Source organism: Lathamus discolor, chromosome 10, assembly GCF_037157495.1.
Source record: "Lathamus discolor isolate bLatDis1 chromosome 10, bLatDis1.hap1, whole genome shotgun sequence".
Lineage (NCBI taxonomy): Eukaryota > Metazoa > Chordata > Aves > Psittaciformes > Psittacidae > Lathamus > Lathamus discolor.
In genome coordinates, this window is record NC_088893.1 from 4511796 (window position 1) to 4532293 (window position 20498).

At 41.5% G+C, this 20498-nt stretch overlaps 1 protein-coding gene across 6 annotated transcripts in view; it reads left to right on the top strand.

The window, feature by feature from the left end:
• The window catches only part of KCNIP1 (potassium voltage-gated channel interacting protein 1), a 431381-nt gene that overhangs the window by 59479 nt on the left and 351404 nt on the right, over positions 1-20498 (top strand). The window contains exons 1-2 of one of the 6 annotated variants that reach the window (XM_065690151.1): positions 1721-1806; positions 16390-16514. The exons of 3 other annotated variants lie outside the window; for them this stretch is intronic. The gene's annotated coding sequence lies outside the window, so the exon portion shown is untranslated. Of the gene's footprint in view, positions 1-1320; positions 1349-1720; positions 1807-5582; positions 5666-16389; positions 16515-20498 lie in introns of those variants that run through there. 2 more of the 6 variants (XM_065690149.1, XM_065690155.1) reach the window with 2 other exon arrangements.

Here is a 20498-nt window from a genome sequence, read left to right on the forward strand (position 1 = left end):
AGTAAAGAATTTCTGTTCTATATCCAATGTAAATCTCCCCTGTTTCAGTTTGAACCCATCACCCCTTCTCCTATCAGATGTTCCATGATGAAGAGTCCCTTTCCAGCAATCTTATAGGCCGCCCTCACATCCTGGAAGGCTGCTCTGAGGTCTCCACCCAGCTTTCACATGCCAGCATTTAGGATCTCCTGCTCCTTCTAACTTGCATCATTTTTAATGTGACTGTTCCTTGTTCAAGAGCCACAGCTTGTCTTTATGATGCCTACTAAAAATGACTCTATACGACACTACGAGTATGTTTCAGTTAGGAAAGAGGTCACTAATAATTTTTCAGTACTTTCTGAAGATCCAAAAAACTGTTCATATTTCATAGCTCACTGATCCTTTAGAAGCACCAGAAAGACCTGGAAACAAAATGGCAATACTTAGGGCCTCCTAATGGGCCTCCCTATTTTGTACCTCTAGTAAAGCACAATGCTGTGGTGGTATGATTTCTTTTATCTCTAAAGTTACTAAGAACTCTCTCACTATTGTGTCTTGAAACTGAAGTTAAGAGAGGATGCTTAACTGTTCACTGTATCCTGCTTTTGTCTGAAAGTGAGTCTCAGGCATATAATACATGTCACATTACACTTGATGCCAATGGGAACTTTATGCAAAGTTTGTGTAGTACCTCTTCTGCTAAGAACAGACTCGTGTTCAGCTTGTCATGTTCAGATTAACTACAACATAAGAGCAAATGTAAGGCCTTTCCTGAACTTGTGAACTTAGTACAGCAACTCTCTGATACAATAAAGTATGAAATATGGTACAGGTACCACATGTACATGCTGGGAGACACAGTATTTGCACCATATCTGCAAGAAAGCTTTCCAATCCTCCTCTACAGAATGGGATTAATATTTATTTTCTGCTTTACTAAGGCCAAATCCTTGTAATGAAATGTAATAGCATGATGGAAGATACTCCGTATATTAGCTGAATATAACTTAGTATGTAGCCTGACCTGTGAAAGAAGGTTGTTTGGGTTTCCTTCCCTCCCCTGTATTGGATAGTTTGCCAAGCTGATAAAATGCAAGCAGAAAACAAGACAAATGTAAAAAAGCTTTCACAAAAGAAGATACTTAGACGTGACAGTCTGTGATTTTAAGTAATTCTAACTATGGGAACGTTATTTCTGAGCAGATGAGTCGAGTTGCATAATACTGTACTGCAGAAGAGATTAGAGTTGTTTTCACCTTCTTTTTACTTTTTGAAACTAAACAGAGCAAACCCCAGGTAGCAGTATGGCTACATGCAGTCTAACAGGTGCTAGGTATGTCAGAACTACTGCATGTGCAGTTTGAAGGTGAGCACCTTAACTTCAGCAAGTCCAGCATGTTCTGCCTGATTTGATTTACTGCCAAAGTTGTGCACATCAGACAGTTTGGTTATAGCAAGTGTCCTGGTTTTGAGCAGCAGCAGTCATTTTTCTCCTTCTTAGGAGCTAGTACAGTGCTGTGTTTTGATCTTTTAGCCTTGGAACAGTGGTGATAACGCCGATGTTTTCAGTTGCTGCTCGAATGTTTGGTCTGGCCAAGGACTTTCTGAGCCTCCTGCTCTGCCAGGGAGGAGGGGAGGCCGGGAGGAAGTAGAGACAGGACACCTGACCCAAACTGACCAAAGAGGTATTCCATACCACAGCACGTCATGCCCAGGATGTAACTTGGAGTGACCCGGAAGGGTTGGGACTACAGGGTTGGACGAGGTATCGGTCGGTGCTCTGCTGGGGGGAGTGGGGCGAGTTATTGGTCGGCTGGTGTTAAGGTGTTGTATTCTTTCCTCTTGTTATTTCCTTTAGCACTATTATTATTGGTGGTAGCAGTAGTGATCTATGTTATACCTTAGTTACTAAACTGTTCTTATCTCAACCCGTGGGAGTTGCATTCTTTTGATTCTCCTCTCCGTCCCTCCAGTAGCAGGGGGAGGGCAAGAAGGGGGGGAGTGAGTGGATGAGGTTTGTGGTTGGGTTTAAACCACGACAGCAAGTCATATAGAAATGATAGAAACTTTTGTCTTTACTAGCTTGAGGGAGAACCTCTGTATTGGGGAGCCTGGATGTTGATAACTTGAGTACAAGGTGTATATCATAGGTATTGTTTCATTGCTGCTTATCAAATAGTATTTTGAAGTCAGGGCTATTGGTATGGTTCATGTGAACTGCCTGTTGGAATCCCACAGCTGGAGAAGCCTACTGTCCATGCCCACACGTGGACACCCTTTGCTGCTGTCACCTTTACTGCTTTCCTGTATTGGGAAAGGGAGACTGACAGGGGGCATGCTAATCCTTAGCTTCCTGTACTCTCAAAATATAAGTGTATCAGCTTTGCGGCAGTGAGTTATGAAGTCTCCAGAAAAGAGATACAAAACATAGTGGTGGAAAGGGCAATGTTCCTTCTTTTTCGCTTAAAGAGAGGGCAAAACAAACCCCACAACCAAAAAAAAAAAACAAAAAAAAAAAAACCACCCAACAAAACAAACCCCACAAAAAACAAATGGCAGTATATGATGAAACTACCTTTATTTCTGTTCTATATAGAAAAGTTCACAGTTTTTTCTTTATTTTTTCCCCAAAGTCCAATTGACATAAGGAATTAAAGTAAATCTTCTTTTTCTTAACTTTATCCTTTTGTTGCAGAAAGTTATTGTAAATGAGACTGTCATTGCGGTGTATAAATAATGGCATTGATCTTGTGTTCCCTAAAGCAGTTAAATTTCCTTTTGTAGTGCAGTCCCAATAGGTAGGCAATTTTATGTGCTTAACTATACACTTTTTATGCAAGTAACATGATTAATTTGAGCTCTTCCTTTTCCTGGGGAATGTGAATCCATTTCAAGGAAACATTGCTCTAAGAACTTAATGGCAGAGAAGTTTCAGGCTTCTGGAGCAATTTCTACTGTGATCAAAAACTCAAATGAGCCATTGGTAGCAGAGATCATTAGCTTAGCAAGTGTGAGAGAGGAGGTGGTGCAGCAGCCTGCAGATGGACTTCTCCATCGCTTGTGGTGGGTCTCAGCTGCAGTGCCTGACATACACGACACATCAGGGGATCATAGTCTATATTTTGCAGGTTCAGAGGTTGAAGTACTTTGCTCTGATGTATAGAAACAAAAACCTCAGCTACTCTGTGTATGGAGAATGGGAGGGGAATGCTGGAGGGAGATGTGTGGAGAGAATTGCTGCGAAATGGTCTTTCACATATCAGAAGCCCTAACTTCATATCTTGACAGAACAGAGGCAGGAATAGGGCAAGTTTTCAGACTTTTCCACCTTTTCCAACTTATCATGCTTTTGGGTTGGCTGTAATCTTGGTCTTTGCACTTCTAGTACCATTTTTTGATTGCCTACTTTATTGATAACTGAATATTGAAATATCAAGATGAGGCACAGGTACTAGGCAGGAGGGGTAATACTTGTGGGTGGGCAAAGCTGAGAGATTACTTCGTGCTTGGTCATTTCAGTGTCAGTTCTCTCCCCAGCTTTACTGACAGCAGCTGCCTCTCTTGGCTGGCACTGCGAGGTCCTGGTTGCCAGGAACTGTGGAGAAGCAAACGGTTCTTGTGCCACATGGATGTGTTTGCAGCTCAGAGAAAGGGAAAGCGGAGCTACTGGAAACACCTAACACCCACAGAGAGCAAAACTGAGTTCTGTGTGCAAATCTAAGTTTCTCAAAGAGAAAAGGGGAAGGAAAGCTGAACAAAAAAATTATTTGGGCCACTAGGACGTATAGCCTATATATATTTCCAGTAGGATACATTTGCACATGAACAATTTCTGCCTCGAGTTCTTCTCCCCAGCAGGAAAGTTTGAGAGTATACTTACATGGACTTGAACCAGATTGCATAGGTTCAGTTACATCACACTGGCTTCCCTTTCAATAGTAAAAATGTGCTTCAGTATATTCTTCCTCCTCTCAATGATTATATGTAGAGAAAATCAGCTTTTCTTACTTTAGCTATGTAATCCTCCCTTGGACCCGCCTGTTTTCACTCTTGGTGTTTAGTTTACTGTTTTCTGTGTTATTGCTGCTGATTTCACAGTGTTGTGAGGAGTGGACTGATGAACCAAGATAGAAACCTATGACAGTTGGGAGGAATTTGATGTTTGTGCATACCATCTGCAGGAACTGGCACTTGTAGAATAGAAGTTCTACAGTAGCAAGAGGCTTTGCTAGAAGGGAGAGGAATGAATGCTTTGTTTAGGAGGTATGATATGGTTTTCTGCTTGTTTTCAAAGTGCAGATGGAAAGAAAGAATTACTGACCTGCCAGAGCCTGGAAGTTTGAGCATGTCCTTTCTTTTAAGAAAGGATGTTCTGTTCTATGGAGGGCTTGACATATTTAACCTGCCTCCAGAAGGACGCCTGACCAGGATGTGGTGTGGATTACTTTGCCCTGGTTTACCTTGTTCTTAACCAAGAATGCAGGTGTGACTATAATAAGGACATTCCTTCTGTTCCCATCAATCCAGGTTGAGTATTTTTTTCTGATCTCAAATGCAGAGAGTGCTGCTGCTCGTATGTTTTGTAGCTTCGTTTTACAGACTCCATTTCTTGTAATGCAGGAGGTTAGGAGAGGGCAGACCTTTGCAGCTAAGCCGAGTTCCCTGGAGAGTGCAGTGTTTCTGTTACACTTAAAAATGACTACTTGGAGAATTGGATCCCAATATTGTGTACTTTGTTTTTGCTTGCAGAGGAATGGATTTGAGCACTAAAAAGTTACTTTTCTTATCCTTCTTTTGTATTTCATGGTACTGTAATTAGAGAGCAGTAAGCAAGAATATACAAAACCTAGTTTCAGATCATAGTTTTGTGTTAAATTTTTAATGGTCTCAACACAGTTTCCATCCAAACCAAATTAACAAACTCCAGCCCTTTACTGGTGAGCTTGGTTAACAGTGCTACACACTTTAATAGGAACTTCTGAGACATTTTCCAGGAGTTGGAAACCTCTTGATGAAATGCTATGGCTCACTACTTCAGACCATAAACATCAGCAGTGTTTAATCTTTATCTCTCTTTGTGCTTGTTCAGCAGTTCTACACTCACCCTGGATTTCTTTGTTCTTGGCAAAATTATTTCATCGCCCTCAGATCTTTCAGTCTGTTGCTTTTCTCGTTTCCAGGCAAATAAGCTTTTTTCAGGCTAAAAGTAAGAAAAGGTGAAAACTGTTCCCTGAGCTTTGAATATGTGTGAGCAGTTACGGAAAAAATGCAGTGTTTGTGGGGATGGTACGTGAAATCAGGGTGTTCTGCTTTGAACTCAGCCTCAAGTCCATGGTCTTGACTTTGAGATTAATTGGGGAGGGGTGAGGCTGAATGGTGAGGTCTCTAATGTTAGTTGGATGTTTTAAAACATTAACGTATAAGGGTGGGTGAAGAATGCTGGATAAAAAAGCACAATATTGTTCCCTCTCGACTCTGTGAGGTGGGGTTTTTTTATAACTTGACTTTAGTGGTGAAAGGATTTATACCGACAGCCTGTCCAGACACTAAGCAGGGCTGTAAGCAACTGAAGCACGTTTTGACTGTAGTATTTCTTGCAGGTATGCTGAGCAGAAGAAAAATATGGGGAACAAAGCCACAAAGCAGCATTCTAGTGGATCGATGACAGTAGTGTCTTCTCCAAGTATGTGTGGGTATGAGCATCTATTTGGCAGAGAAACTAAAGGAATGGTGACTGGTGGGTGACACATGAGGAGATAGACTAAGTGCCTGAGGTATACCAGGTGCTATTTCTTATACACGGCTAGAACTTAGCCCTCAGGTACCCATCCTGGACATTCCTGTTAAATAATCCTATTACACAGAACTGTGACTAATGAGTTCCATCTTGACAGAATAACTGAAGCCTGCTGTCTGCTTTTTGTAGGTAATAGCAATTCTCAGACTGAAAGTAGTCAGCAAGTATTACTGTGTAAGCTGGGGCTGATCAGACTCCTTGTTAAAACAACAGCTTTTTCCCCACCCTGCTTTTGATGGTGGTGCTCTCCAAAATGCTTGCAGATGGCTGGCACTGGCATGGGAGGTGCAGGAAGCTTGGTAAGCTTACTTCCTGTATATGATTTGGGTTTTTTTTGGTATGTACTATCTCTGTGTTCAAGGTACCCTTCACATTAAGTGTTTTATGTGTTGCATTTGAATTAGCGAGATGGGGTTCCTGCAGAGGTATTTATGCCAAGGCAATAGCTGCACATGGGAACATCTCTGCAGTTTCTTCATTGAAATATTTTGGAAGTAACTAATGACATGTTAGCCAAAGCCTCTTCAAAATCTGCAGAAATCGGCAGGTGTTTATTTGTGGGAATAAGCAAGAGAATTGATCATGATTTTTGCAGGGTTTGCAAATTTCTCGTAGGATTTTAGAGCCAAGTTAAAGATATCAGAATGATCCATAAGTGGTTACAATGGAAATTAAGAAAAAACGACAGTTACGGCTTGCACTCTTAGTGTGTGCTTGTCATCCAGAACCTGCAGCACGTGCCTGCCTGTTGTTTACCTGGTAAGACCTCTGTGATGCCCAAATAAGTAAATGGCACAAATTTCCCATGTGAGACCTTGCTGGTTTCTTCCACAGGCCAAAAGCAAATACAGCTAACTTCTAATAATCTGAACTCCAGCCGTGCTGAGTGGATCACTGCTGGGGAGCCCAGATAGCACAGGGACTAGAAACACGTGTGCCAAGAATTTATGATGACACAGTATCCAGCTGCTCTAACATATTGCCTGCATTATGTTATCACAGTATGTATTCTATCCACTTCCAGTTGCCTTATGCTCTACTTTTAGTACAGGTGCTGAGATAATTTTGTGTACCTTCAGCAGGGGCTCTGAGAAAGAAGCCTCTAGTTCCTCCCATTTTCCTTTTTTGCATGTAGAAAGACTCTTTCAAACAGTGGCAAGCAGGCTTTGTGTAGGTAACTACTTCCGTTTTGAGTTCAATGACATTGGGCTTGGATGTGCAAGAAAAAGTCTGTGCCAGACGCCTTCTTGAGCAAAATGGGCTTTGTGCTAAATATTCTGATTTCTTTTAGTCCTCTTAATTTCTTTTCACATTACAAACTTTTGGATAGCTACAGATTTACAATGAGCCTGTTGGACTTGCTTCTGATCCTGAAGTCAACCTCCTGAGGCCCTTAGAGAGAACTTGCCCACACTTTGGACCCTCTCAGGAGTCATGATTTTGCCTTTCGGTGTTGCATTTCCTATCTATGAGTTTGTTTACAGTCCAAGTTCTGGCTTTTCTCAATATATTTCATGGTCCACAGGGCTCAGTAATGTGACTTTTCTGATGCCTTTGGACTGCTCTCATTTTGCTGCAACTCTTCAGAACAGTGTGGGGTTTTTTTTTAAGGGAAGGAGGGAGGAAGGGGGAAAATCGTCACTTTTCTCAGTGCCAGCAGCCAACTTGAAAATAGACCAGATCGTGTGATACTTCTCTGGAAAGTAACTTGGATGGCAAACAGCCTGTGTTCTTTAACATCTTCTCTTTTAAATGGCATCCAAATGGGATGCTGAAAACACCTGAAAGAGGCTTGTAAGAGAAAGTATGAATTTAGGAGTTTAGGATGGACTACTAAGGTTTAGACTTTTTGGAAGAGACTATCTTTTATAGACAAAAGTTACCAGCATGGGGAAGACACTCTTATATTTAACATAGTAGTTTGACAAAATAATACATGTGGTGAAGTTGTAGAAGAGGTGATGCTTCCAAGCAGGGCTGAGGTGGGGTGGTGGTATGTGCACTGTGCCTACTGAGCCTGAAATGGCCTTCAGGAGAGGTTTGCAAGGAAATGTGCTGTGCCACCTTTCTTTCATAGCAAATGTACTGGGTTAGTCTGCAGGCCATGAACGAGGGTGGTGAAGGGTCATTTCACAATGAAACAAAGCATGTGTTAGAACTGTTACAGCCACATCTTCTCTCCAGCAGCAGACTTCAAACTGGGGAAAATAGTGTCTGTCTGTCTTCTACTAGCAGCCAGCTTTTTGGCCTTTCTTTTTTTAATGCTTGAATATGTGCCATGCTGAACCAAACTATTATTGCATACCAGAATGGCAGAGATGCAAGTGTTTTTCTGTTATGTCTTCAAGGCCACTATCTATTCTGCTGAGAAATAAAGAAGACAAAAGTAAAATGGGAAAGAAGAGAATTTACGAGAAGAATTTACCTGAAGAGGGAAATAGAGGATAATAAAGATTAAGAAAAAAGGGGCAGCAATATCCAGCTTGTTTTTCCATGCCTGTGACAGTTGCAAAGCTCAATAATCATGACTCTGTGGGAATGGTATCTGGCTAGGAAGATTAGTAACAGGAACCAAAACCTGTCATAAGGCATTGTTGAAAGCTGATGTTTCCCTAAGTACATGTTTGGATCACCCCCCATGCTGTGCTCTACTCACAGTTCCAAACCTGTGAATAGGTTTTGGAAATGGATGCTTTATTTATTTATTTTTTCAGTTACCCACTGTACTGCAAAGAGATAGATAAGCTGATGTACTTTCAGACTTAGTCATCCATCACTCCATGTGCTGCAGGGCTTAGCACACACCCCTGATCCTTCTCTGCTGTGCTCGAGAGTTGAACTTTATGGGATGCACTTGGTCTCTCCTGTTTCCTTAGAGTGAAGAACAGGGACAACTGTGAACTTGGGTATTGTTAAGTGTAACCTGTTAAATCCTGGTTCCCTCTTTAACTGTTTCAATTGCAAGGCAAGCTGCCTGCTATGGAGCTTGGCGGGAGGCCTTTCTGTTACAAATACAGATTGTGTAACAGCAGGACGCGCATCGCTATGGACAGGTACCATTAGCTAAAAAAGGGCCCCCCATTTTGAGAATTAACTGTGGGTAAACTGGAAATCGCGTCTTTTTCCAGTGAAGTGGAACTGGGCTCTTGTAGAGATGGCTGGTAATGGAAAATTCTGGCTGATGTTTAGACTTAGGCTGTTTGCTTTAAAGATTTATTTTCTTTTTGAGAAAACAGTAAAGCTGAATTTAGGGAAAACATTTCCAAACCCTATTTAGGAGAGAGCTTCAGGAGTGCTCTGAAGTGTTTGGGTTTTTTTAATTATGATTATTACTTTTTCTCATAATATGCAAATTGCAAAATACCACAGACTCCCCCCATTGTCTCAGCTTTTCCCTGAGAAAATTCCAACCTTAACTTTGAATTCCTCTTGCTTTGTAAGCCTGGTCTTGACTTGCAGGATGAATTTTACTGAGCCAGACTGGCAACTTTAATGGGGGTGGAGAAACGAATCAAAATACCAAGTTCCCTGAGGGATGTTATCAATGACTAAGAATGGCAAATCCAAACTGGGTTAAAAACTAAGGTAGGATGAGGAAAACAGTCAGATCGGCAGCCGGTATAGGAAGGTTAGGATACTACTTATAACTGCTGTTTTGTATCTAGAGCAGCACAGAGCCTTTTGTACTTTGGGAAGTACAGTATCATTCTGTGAGCACAGCCAAGACTTTGGATGAGCATGTGTACCTGATGACATGGACATGTTCTGTCCCTAAAGGATGGATTCAGCTCTGCAAAAGAGCAACCAGAGATGCTCCTTCCCCATTATTACCCGAACCAGTGATGAGCTGCTAAATGGAACCATGGCTAAATTACTGTCATGGTCACTTGACTTAATTACGGGATCTTAAACCCGGTTGGCTCATATAACTTAGATAACAGTGATTGCTTTGATGTCTGAGATTAGCAGTGCTGGTCCCTTGGTGAAAGAGTTATTTATGAGAAGTAAAGGAATCTAGGCACTTGCTGAGGTAGCTAGCAGGAAGATCAGAGTCCACATTATTTTCCTTCTTTTGTAAACTTATTTTTTAATCTTAAAAAATATTACATAAAGGTTACAGAAAAGAGCATTCAAGATGTTGTACTGGCTTGACTGTATCTATATAAGGTATAGTGTAGTTCTTAATATCTCCTTGCTTTCCTTTTTGTCAATTCCTTGATGGGAACAAAAGAAAAATGGTTTAACTGCTGTAGGAATATGATTTGCACTGAACAGGATTGCTCAGTGGCTGCTACTTTTTGTGCTGAGGATGCAAAGCCATGAGGTTGTGCTAGTGGGGAAAATTTCCCAGAAACATTTATAAAACAATATAAGACTCTTCACAGACTCTTGGGATGTCTACCGAGTTGACTGCATGAGATCCTGGCAAGGTTTATAGCCTCTTTGAGTCTCAGACAGTATGGAGTTGAGGGAGGTGGTTCTTTCTGCAGCACTCCCCTCCCAGGCCACAGCACGCTACGTGCAAGTTTGTACAGGTACAAAATGTGTGCCTTTGCAGGTGCAGTCTGCTAAGGCTCATCACCTGCCTTGATGGCCCCTGCCATGGCCAGGAAGTGGGGGGGTCAGTACTTCTCAAGGCAACATTCCTCCTGCCTTGCTGACTGTGAGCACCAGTACAGAAAGGGGTGTTCACTCAGCCCAAGTGAGCAAAAATTACGCTTCTGGTCCCAAGGCAGTGATGGTAACTCTTGCAAACTATGAGGATGGAGCAAGCTTTGTAAACTATTTTTTTTCCACAAATAATTGGGAGCTCCGCAAAATTGGTAGAGGTGTTTTCCTGATCATGTTTTCAGCCTGTTTGTTGTGCATAAGTTATTAGCCTTATGCAAAGCAGGGGTACTCCTTTTTGCTGACATGTAGAAGAGAGGCATGTATACCACTGAATTTTTTTACAATTTCTGCCATTGCTCACTTTAGACAGTGAGGGAAAAGGAAATCCTAAAGGTTGTGTAAGTTAATCTATTCTTAAAGATGTTCAGTCCTCAGGTGTAACACTGTGTGAGATTTGCTCCCTAATCTTTATTACAACTTAGTTATATTTTTAATGCCCATTAATGAATTTGCCTGTCAGTTAAGGTCAGAAAGGTTGCTTATGAAAGTTGCCTGACTAATATTAATCAGAACAGTTTTGTGTTGTTGCAGCTATCTTTTCTGTAAGATAGATGCTGAAAGCTATCTTGGTGTCATTTCTGGGTGCATTGTTCTCATTCCATTGCCCCTAGCCCCATCTCACGGCATTTTTAAGTCCTTCTCTAACCCAGCAAACATTGCTTTGCTTTATGGGTGGCTGCAACATACCCTCTTCAAAGAATACGGTGCTAACAGATGCCAATGGTATGAAATCAGTCTTGGATATTCAAACCTCTGCGGCACTCAGCGGCTGTCCCAGCCCTGCCAGTGTTCAAGGCCAGGTTGGACGGTGCTTGGAGCAATCTGCTGTAGTGGAAGGTGTCCCTGCATGAGACAGGGGGTTGTCCCAGGGGTTTGGAACTAGATGAGCTTTAAGGTCTCTTCCAATCCAAACCAGTCTTGGATTCTATGATTTTGCTTTAGTTTATTCTGATATGCCCTTGTTCTCCATTTTACACTACTCGTGCTTACCCAAGGAGATGTTCTTCTGTCACGTTATTTTGAGACTGAGCCTCCTGAAGAAGGCTGCTCAATCCAACACATGTGTCGAGTTATTCCTTTAATGTCCACAGTTTGGGCTTTTATGTGATGATTTTTATTCAGCATAGATGTAACTACGGAACAAATCATACTTTGAAAACACCAGGGTGTTCCAGGACAGGTGAGATGCAGAAGCTGTTGTCCTGTCAAATCTCAGGGATCTTTGTGCAGACTCTCTGGTAAGGAAAGGATTTCAAATAAACCTGATCACAAAGGGGAGACACCTGTGCAGTTTCTTGCAGATAAACAGGGCTCACCAATCTGCTGAGCTTTTGGAGCTGGAAACCAGGGTAGCCTCAGCGTTGTGCAGATAATGCTTTCTTCTATTGTCAAACTGTTCGAAGTAGTATTTTGGGGTTTACTTGTTTATAAGGTTGAACTCTATGATTCATTTCACACACTCTTAATTGCTGTTATTTCAACCCTCTGTGTTACTTGAGAAAGATTTCTCCAGGAAATAGCCAGCTAGCCAGCATTCTCAACTCAGCCTCATTATACTGGCACTTCATTTCTAAGAAGAGTTTATTTATTGAGGATCAAAAGAGCACAAACAAATCTTTTTGCAGTGAAATGTACGTCAATATTTCTACTTATGGCTGTGAAAACGTGCCTGATTTACTTCTGCTTTCATTTTAAACAGATGGAAAGACAGGACAGCAAATGAGATGTTAAAGTATAATCATGAACTATCAGTAGGGATAGGAGGAGGAAAAGGAGGAGTCCATTGGCACAGAGGACAAGAAGGCCATCAGCAGGCTCATGCACAGTGTGACCTGTGCTCTCACAGAGCAGTTTTGCTGCACAGTGTGGGCTCCATCACTTTACTTTTTGTTTCAGAGTTGAACACAACTGATCTCGCTTCCTATAAGCAATGTTACTCCTGTACTATGCCAGTATATGGCTCTTTAAGGAACCAGTAGCACTTAATGATTGCAATGTGCTCTGCAGTCATGTACTATATACAGCATGCAGTATGCTGTGAGCAGCACTAGATTTCACTTAACCTGTGCTTTCATTTCTTAACTTGATTGGCTGTTAAAATATTGGGAGAACACAAACTGGCAATGTACTGCTACAGGCTGGAGGAGCTGCTGCTGCCTCCGGTGTGACTGCTGACAGTACAGCAGCTACAAAAAATTAGTCTGTCCTAGCTAGAGTTTCCTTTGCTTCACAATTTCACATTCTGTATACGTTGCAAAACTTGCCTTCTTAGCAATGTAAATGTATGTGCTGATATCACACATGAGAGTCAGGAAATAATGAAAACAAATTTGTATATATCTGCCTTCAAAAGTCATAAAGAATGAAAGAACAACCAGCTATTGTCTCTGTTTTCATACCATATTTTGCTGAAGATGGAATAAGTTATATCTTATGGAAAACTTCTACTCTGGTGTTAATTTCTATGCGTGCCTTTCTCTGCAAGAAGAAAAATTGAGTATTGAACCTCTTCTGAAAAATCAGCTAGATAAGAAAATTATTGAAACAGTTTATATATGTCCTTTAACTAAAACTTTGTCTTTAGTGGAATTTCTGTGCAGCTTCAGTGTTGTAGTGCTACTCAGAAGCACAGGATAGCATGTACCGGCAAGTACCGCGCATCGGGATCTCTGCTGCCCCCTCTGGTGAGGCCCAGGATTGTTGTGCATTTGTTAACAGGAATATTGGAAATGTCACAACAGCCATGACAGCGTGGTTAACACAGCCAATGGTGTGAGAACACAAATAGTATTTTTTAGCTGGGAATGTCCTGGCAGGCTGCGAGACTGGAATTCCTTCTCCACCCATGGCTGGGAATAGACAAGTCATGGATGGGGTTGGCTTGGGGTTTGGTTTTTTCTTTCTCCAAAGTTTTCTGGACATGAAAGCAGTCGCTAGGTGATAAGGTGCAGGCAGTTCCCTTGCTTAGGCACAGAAAACCTGAGGTAGACTTGTATCCAGTGCTGTGTCCATGTCTCATTTACATTATCCTTTCTGTTTCTACACTGAGGACACAGGGCATCGATATGTCAAAAGTATCCAGATAAGCTCACCCTCTTTGGTGTAAGTTTTCCAATTCAGTGTCTGAAGCATTCTTTTTCTGCAATTTGAAGAATGATTAAATAATATGTGCAGCGTGCATCATCTAAAAATCTAACCTAACCACTTCTTCAGGCCATATACTCTGCTCCAAACCCAGGCTTTCTGGTAGCAGGGTTCGTCTGCATACAAAGGAAAAAGAATTTTATCCCAGCTTCCACCTGCCTTCATGTGCTTGGATCAAAGCGATTCTTCAGCATGCAGTATTTCTCTGGGAACAAATGTTGCACACATGTTTATTTTTTAGGAGATAAAGGACAGACCAACTTGGGTGTCTGTCAAGTATGAGTTTTCTCCTTAGTTCGTCTAGCAAACAACCCTACCACTTCTGCTTTAGGAAATTCCTGCTTGTGAAACACCTTGAAATTCCACCGTGCAGATATACATGCACTAGAAGCATATGAGCTGAAGTTACAGGTCTTCTTTGCAGGTCAGAAGCTTTACTACATGCTGGTAGGAATGCTTGCCATGCAGTGAAAAGCTGGGGCTGAGACTGAACAACAAGCCCTCTCACCATACTGCACCTGCTTCAGCTGCTCTGCCTATTTCATGGGAAGCACACAGATGTAGGCAGATGCAAACTCACATAAAATGAATTAATAAAACACTGGTTATAAAGGAGAAACAAATCCACCTATTCAGTAGAAAACCAAATGCAGTCTCTTCTCTGAGCCTGTTTGTGCCGTGGGACCCTGTGGTACAGGCTGCCAGTGCCTTGCTGCTGCTGGAGAGAAGCCTGGGGCCACCCCAGGGCTGGGGAGCACAGTGGGAAGGGTGAACACACAGAATAGAGCAGGGGGCTTGCCCTTCATGGAACTGGCTTGAAGTGATCAGGGCTTCCAAAGTAAGGAGTTTTTTTCCATGTACTTCATTTTCGTTCCAACAAATTGTCTGGTTTCCCCTTTGGTGTGCTTTGGCTTCTTTGTCCATTTAGAAGAATTGAAAAGGAGGAAAAGATAAACCATCTACTGTTATTCTGCTGAGTGACTAGCATTTTGCTGAGTGACTAGCATTTTGAATTAGTGCTTCATACTTAATACAATTTTTATAGTGATTACTTTTTCTGTATGAATTTTTAATATTTACAGATTGCATTTTATGTCAGTGCAAGGAAATAGGAACCCAACTGTAAAATGAATAGATTAACTCTGCTTCTAAAACCAACTGCTGAAGGTAAAAGTTTGCTCAAGCATTGAGCTTGTATTTCACTGATCAGCCCCATGCTGAGGAATAAAATCAGCAGCATGTGGGTTTGGGCTGGTTTTCCTGTTGAGAAGGTGCTGGTTGCTAAGCTGAAGCCCTGCTGTCAGCTTGCGAGGACAAGCCTCCATCAGGCCATGCTGCTCTGAAGCTCTGATGTCCATAATGGATGAGCTGTGAGTCTCATAAATATTTTCTCAATAACTTAATTTAAATCTCGTTACTGTGACCCATTATCTGTTCCAGCTGCCTTTAAAACAGTCTGTCCTCTGCAAATGAGGCATTTAAGTTGCAATACTACATCAATATGGCAGTATAGCATAGGCTAAAAGAATTTAAATCTCTTTGTGTTTATATACTGTAAAACACTTTGTCTCTACTTAGATATGCACAGAGTATTTGATGGTTGAATGAATAAAAAGATACTTCGAATAAAAATGAAGGATGAATGTAATAGTAATTTGGATGACTTACTGTTTCTCTTCAAGTACTTCAGATGAAGTCTCACTATGGTGGCATGGTACATGGCAACTGAAAGTCAAGCAAAGTGTGAACAGAAGGGAAATCTTAAACTCATGAGAGTTGCTGCTTGGATGCAAGACAGGGTAAATAACCATGAAACAAGTTTTTCAATAGCTTTTTAAAACAGAAGCAGTTTTGTCTCGGATTCTGACATATTTTCCCAACCGGAGAGTACATTGCCTGGACTCACAGCTAAAATTGTGCTCTGAGTTCTTTAAATTGACTTCTTATTTGATGTTAAATCAAGTAGTTCATGAGCATTAAATACAGCTGAACGTGTGAAGAGCATGCAAACCTGGAGGGTGCTGTAAATGGCTACTGTGGTTTGCTCTATGGCTCTGTATTTACTTACCCATGGAAACATGACATTTCTTCACCAGACAATGGAGGCAGTAAAAAACTTGCATGTGCTCTTGTGCCTTTCAGAAACTTGGCTTTAGCATGTATTAAAACATTTAGTAACTTTAAACAGCAAATCTCAACTGGAATTTGAAAGGGACAGCTGCTTTTTTCTTAGTGTTACAGAACTAAGCCAAACTATTGCTCAGCCACTGTTTTAAGTCAGTGCTGTTAAGACATTGTTTGCAAATGTTACTATTGCTTATTTACGTTTCTTTTCTCATATCTGAGGCATGTAAAGATCATCTTTGTTCTGCATTTCAAATATTTTTCTCTTAAAATGTCATCATATCACATGCCTTTGCATGCAGCAGTACATGCTGCATATATTAAAAGCAAGCAGATCAGTGCCTCTGTGCAGAAACCTCACAAGGGGATCACTGTAGTGTATTTCATTTTTAAGCTTTCTAGCCTTATTTTTATTAGTTAGATTTGTTTTGTCCTATATAACTGTATGTGTTTGTAGCAGAAGATGCTAACATAGCATGGTACGTGTACCAGCTAGTACGGTTAGTGGAAGGGATGCAGTTACTTTGGCTTTAGTGACCTCAAAGTCCTTGAGGAATTAGCACAGCTCCCAGTGAGGTCCTGTCTTCCTTCCCCAGTTCCCTTGCTGTAGTCATGGAGGCTAATACAGAGTACAGGTTGTTTCAACAGACCTCTTTGTATTGCATTCACAGTCTTTTGGCCATGGAATTCCCTTCCCATCTCTGCTATCCTGGTGTGTTCTGTGCATATTCAAGTGCATGGAAGCAAACCCCCCCAGACTGGGTCGCTGTGTGGCACCTGAAGGGCTGGTGTTGAGGTAAGACCACCAGTGGGGGTGTTTTCTTCTGGCAATATTGGACAAGCCAATAAATCTGATTTTCTTGGACTTGGCAGTCCTGGAGTAAAGGTTGGACTAAATCTTAAAGGTCTTTTCCAACCTTGTTGATTCTATGATTCTTCACAGGGTACTTCATTCCGTATGCTCAGCAAAAGGAGACGGAGTACTTTTTTTGCCCCTTTTCTAAGCACTAACTTGCTTAGGAGTGGTGTTTTCCCTTGGAGTCTGGGCCTTGCCACAAACCAAGCTGAGGGAAGTGCTGCTGATATGAAATGGCTGAGTGCTGGGGGAACCACGGGTGAGGGCCGTGATGGACTGTCAGAGCCAGACAGGGCAACACAAATAGGACCTGTCTGTCTGGTCCAGCAGCTGAAAACACTGTGTGTCTGCTCATTGACAGACACTCTTTGGTAAAAGTCTTTGGCCAAAACTCTTGATATAAGCTTTTTGGGGTGTGTGGGGATGTGACTGGAGGAGCGCCTTGGTTTTGTGGGCTTAGGGTTTTGTTTTGTTTTTCAACACAAGCTGTAAGTGGCATAGCTGGCTGTAACAGGTTGTTCTGTGGGTGCACTGCATGCACAGGAAGAGGAATAGCGCAGCCGAGTCCTCCCTCTGTTCCTGGAAGGTGACGCTAGTGTCTGTCCTGTCAATACATGCTATGACCAGTGCAGAAGCAGGGGGGCATAGGAGACAACCTTCTGAGCAGCACTGCTGGAGCACACTCCTTGTGCCTGGAGCCTGCTAACAGGCACCTCTCTGCAGCTGTCTGGTTTTGCTCGGCTGAAATCCCACCCTGAATGCAGGGATCTTGAAACCCAGGTCTTTTAGAAGGCAGACTGCAGAGAAAAAGGCATAACAAGCTTCATTAACTTCCATTACAGTGATCTGTCCGAATAGATTCGTAGCTCAGAATGATGGAAAATGATTTGCAATAACACCTCTTATCAGGCTGGTTATTTCCAAGTGCTTTACCAAAGCGGCAACTGTGGCAAGGCCATTTTTGCCGATGGGTGACTGAGGACACAGGGTGACCAGGAAGGGTTAGGTTTAAGTCCTCTTAATTCAGGACCTTTGTGTCCTAGGTCCTTCTGCCACCTTGATTTTCTTTTGATTCTGATTTTCTTCCCAGAAAGGCCATGTGCCGTGTGAGGCTGGTGAAACAAGTTTTCTTTCTCTTGTAGGTATTTGGGCAAAGCTTATTTATTCAAGGTCTCTGTAGGTACATGAGAGAATAAGCTTGTTCATGAGGAAGCAGTAACAGGAATCCTTTAATTAATAAATGAATAAATTGTATCTGTGTGAACAGCAATTGTAAGTGAGGAACCAAACAGCTGTAAACCACATGGTTGTAGCATGCTAGCAGGCTTTTTCAGATTGTGATTTAAATGCTGCTTATCCAAATTCACGCTCTTTTTTATTACCCTGGAAAGGCAGTAGAAGCAGAATGTGCTGGTGCTACCTCAGTACAAGGTGACTCCACCCTGGGACTGGTTCCCAGCCAGCTTTGTGCTCACAGTACAGTTGTGTATGCAGGGGCACAAACAGGGCAGGCTGGTAGAACCAGTCCCTTGTTCCTGAGACTTGAATAAACCAGCCAGGTCTTAACCTTCAAGATGGACCTCTCTTAGACATCAAAATTTACTCTGGAGTGATTCCTTTAACAGTTGTTTTGTGCAATTTATGCTGGGGAAAGCAGAGCTTTTTTTCTTCATCTTCATATTCCCCTCTAATCCCCATTGAAGAGCAGCAAAGAGATAGTTGAAGTACACTGTATTTTCAAAATCACAAAGTTTTGTGCCTTTCAAAAACCACATGTGGTCAATAAAATCAAGGGACTCAACCCCTGATTAAATATTTAAATGTGCTAAATCTATGCTTCAAATGAGAGACTATTGTAGAAATAAGCCTTCTGGAGAGTGTGCTACTTGTAGGCAAATTTGCAAGTATGCTGTTTGACCTGGATAAATGTCTTGTTGCAGATGGAGTGGCTGAAGGTTCATAAGGAACTTTTTGGTTTGAAAATGCAGGATAGTCATAATTTTCCAAGTTCAAAAGATTGCAGAGGGGAGAGGTTTTATGCTGATGTGGATAGAGCAGTATGAAAATCATGCTGGTGGTCCCGAATTCCAGCTGAAATAAACCGATGAAGCCACAATCAATGTTCAAGTTGAAGTTAGTAAAAGCACAGGTATGGCTGATGCCAAAGGACAGCAGCAGGCATGGGCTCACTGACCAGGGAGGGCTGGAATGTCAGCTGCCGGCAGCACTTCGTTAATACTGATTGCAATTGTGGTAAATGCCTTCAGTCCCTAGCCTGGAAACTCCCTGTGAAACTGAGCATCCCTCAGCAAGGTCTCACTTCGTGCCATGTCCTGGGAAGGATTATAATATGCTAAAAGTGGCATGTACTGATTTCAACTGTAAAAAGAGTCATTGTCTTCTGCTCAGGTCAGAAATATAAGTTCCAGGGCACTGTGAGGGTCTGAGCTCCCTGGAGCATCTAGCCATGTATTCCTGCATTCTCCCCAAACCTCTGCTTTTCCCAGAGTGAAGTATCTCAGTCAAAACATGACTAGAGAGGAGAAATTTAGTCCTGTTTTGACATCTTTGAGCTTGTAAACATTGTAACCAAATGCCTTTCACGGTTCTTATCAGCTAGAAACTAGTACAAAAGAACATGAATATAAACATATCCATTATCAGCAGTCAGCTGTCTTAGGAGAGGAAGAGAGAGAGAAAAATATGTATTCATGATATATATTACAATAATAAAATGGTATTTGATGTGGAAGAGGCAGGGGGAGTATAATGCTCAAATATTGTGTTAGTGTGTCTGGGACTGGGTATCAAGCTATTTGCCTCCAGTCCCCTAAAAGCCTTGGCCACTATGTATTCTTCCCTGTCTTCTATTTGGAAGACGTATTTATGTTTTCCCTTTTTTTCTTTAGTTTTCTTTGAAATTAGAGTAGCTAAGCCATTACTCAACAGCTTAATGCACAAGTGTAGTACTGTAACTTCATAATACAGACGGAACCTAGATTCACATCATTGTAAACTGTGGTTGCTTGTTAAAAAGTTGAATTTAAGGATCACAAAGATGGGCTGGGCTGGTTGCAATAGATGCACCGAAGTCCCTGGAACAGACTTCAGCTGATGTCAATTGATTATTAGGTCCAAAATTTGTAAGTGGTTAATACTTAGTTAATGCAATTGGAGGATGGCCCTTGAAGAGATTGTAGCTACACTGTGAACGAATCATTTTGGAAGGTATTTGGAAGCAGGATTTCTCTTTGGGTGTGCAGGAAGTGTCAGTGATCTCAGTCAATCCAGTTTCATGCCTTTTGTTCTTTGGCCAATATATATTTTACTGCAAATCTGAAGAAACTGCATTACCACAATTAAATAAGTCATGCTCAAACATTTCGAGTGGAACAATTTTATCTGTAGTTTAATTTCATGCACTAATACTTTTCTTTGGAGGCTGTCTTAAGTTTTCAAAACTTGTAAACTGGTGGGACTTCTCATTTCACTGATGTTATATCGTAAAGAATGTATAAAACCGGGGCACGGCTATTCTGAAAGCAGGGTTCACAGATTAAATATACTGGTTACTTTTTTCTTTCTATATCTTTGTAAGTCAAAAGCTTTTGTAGAACAAATGAGTAGAAAACAGTGCAGAAACACCTTATTTAAATTTTAATATATATGTATTGCAGATTTTTATTAATAATTTAGGGTGAGTAAAGACTTGTCCTTCCAACATTAATATTTTGCAGTGGAAACTGGGAATCATCTTCTGTGTTCTTAGTATATTTTAAATTAGTTATTTCCTTAAATGAAGCATTTAAGTGAAGAGTAGTATCGGGTATTTGGTCTCTCGGGGGTTGTGTTCAGTGGGTTTTTAATGGATTTTTTTAAAGCATTTTTATTTCTCAATGCCAAACACATTAAAGGACTAGAGGG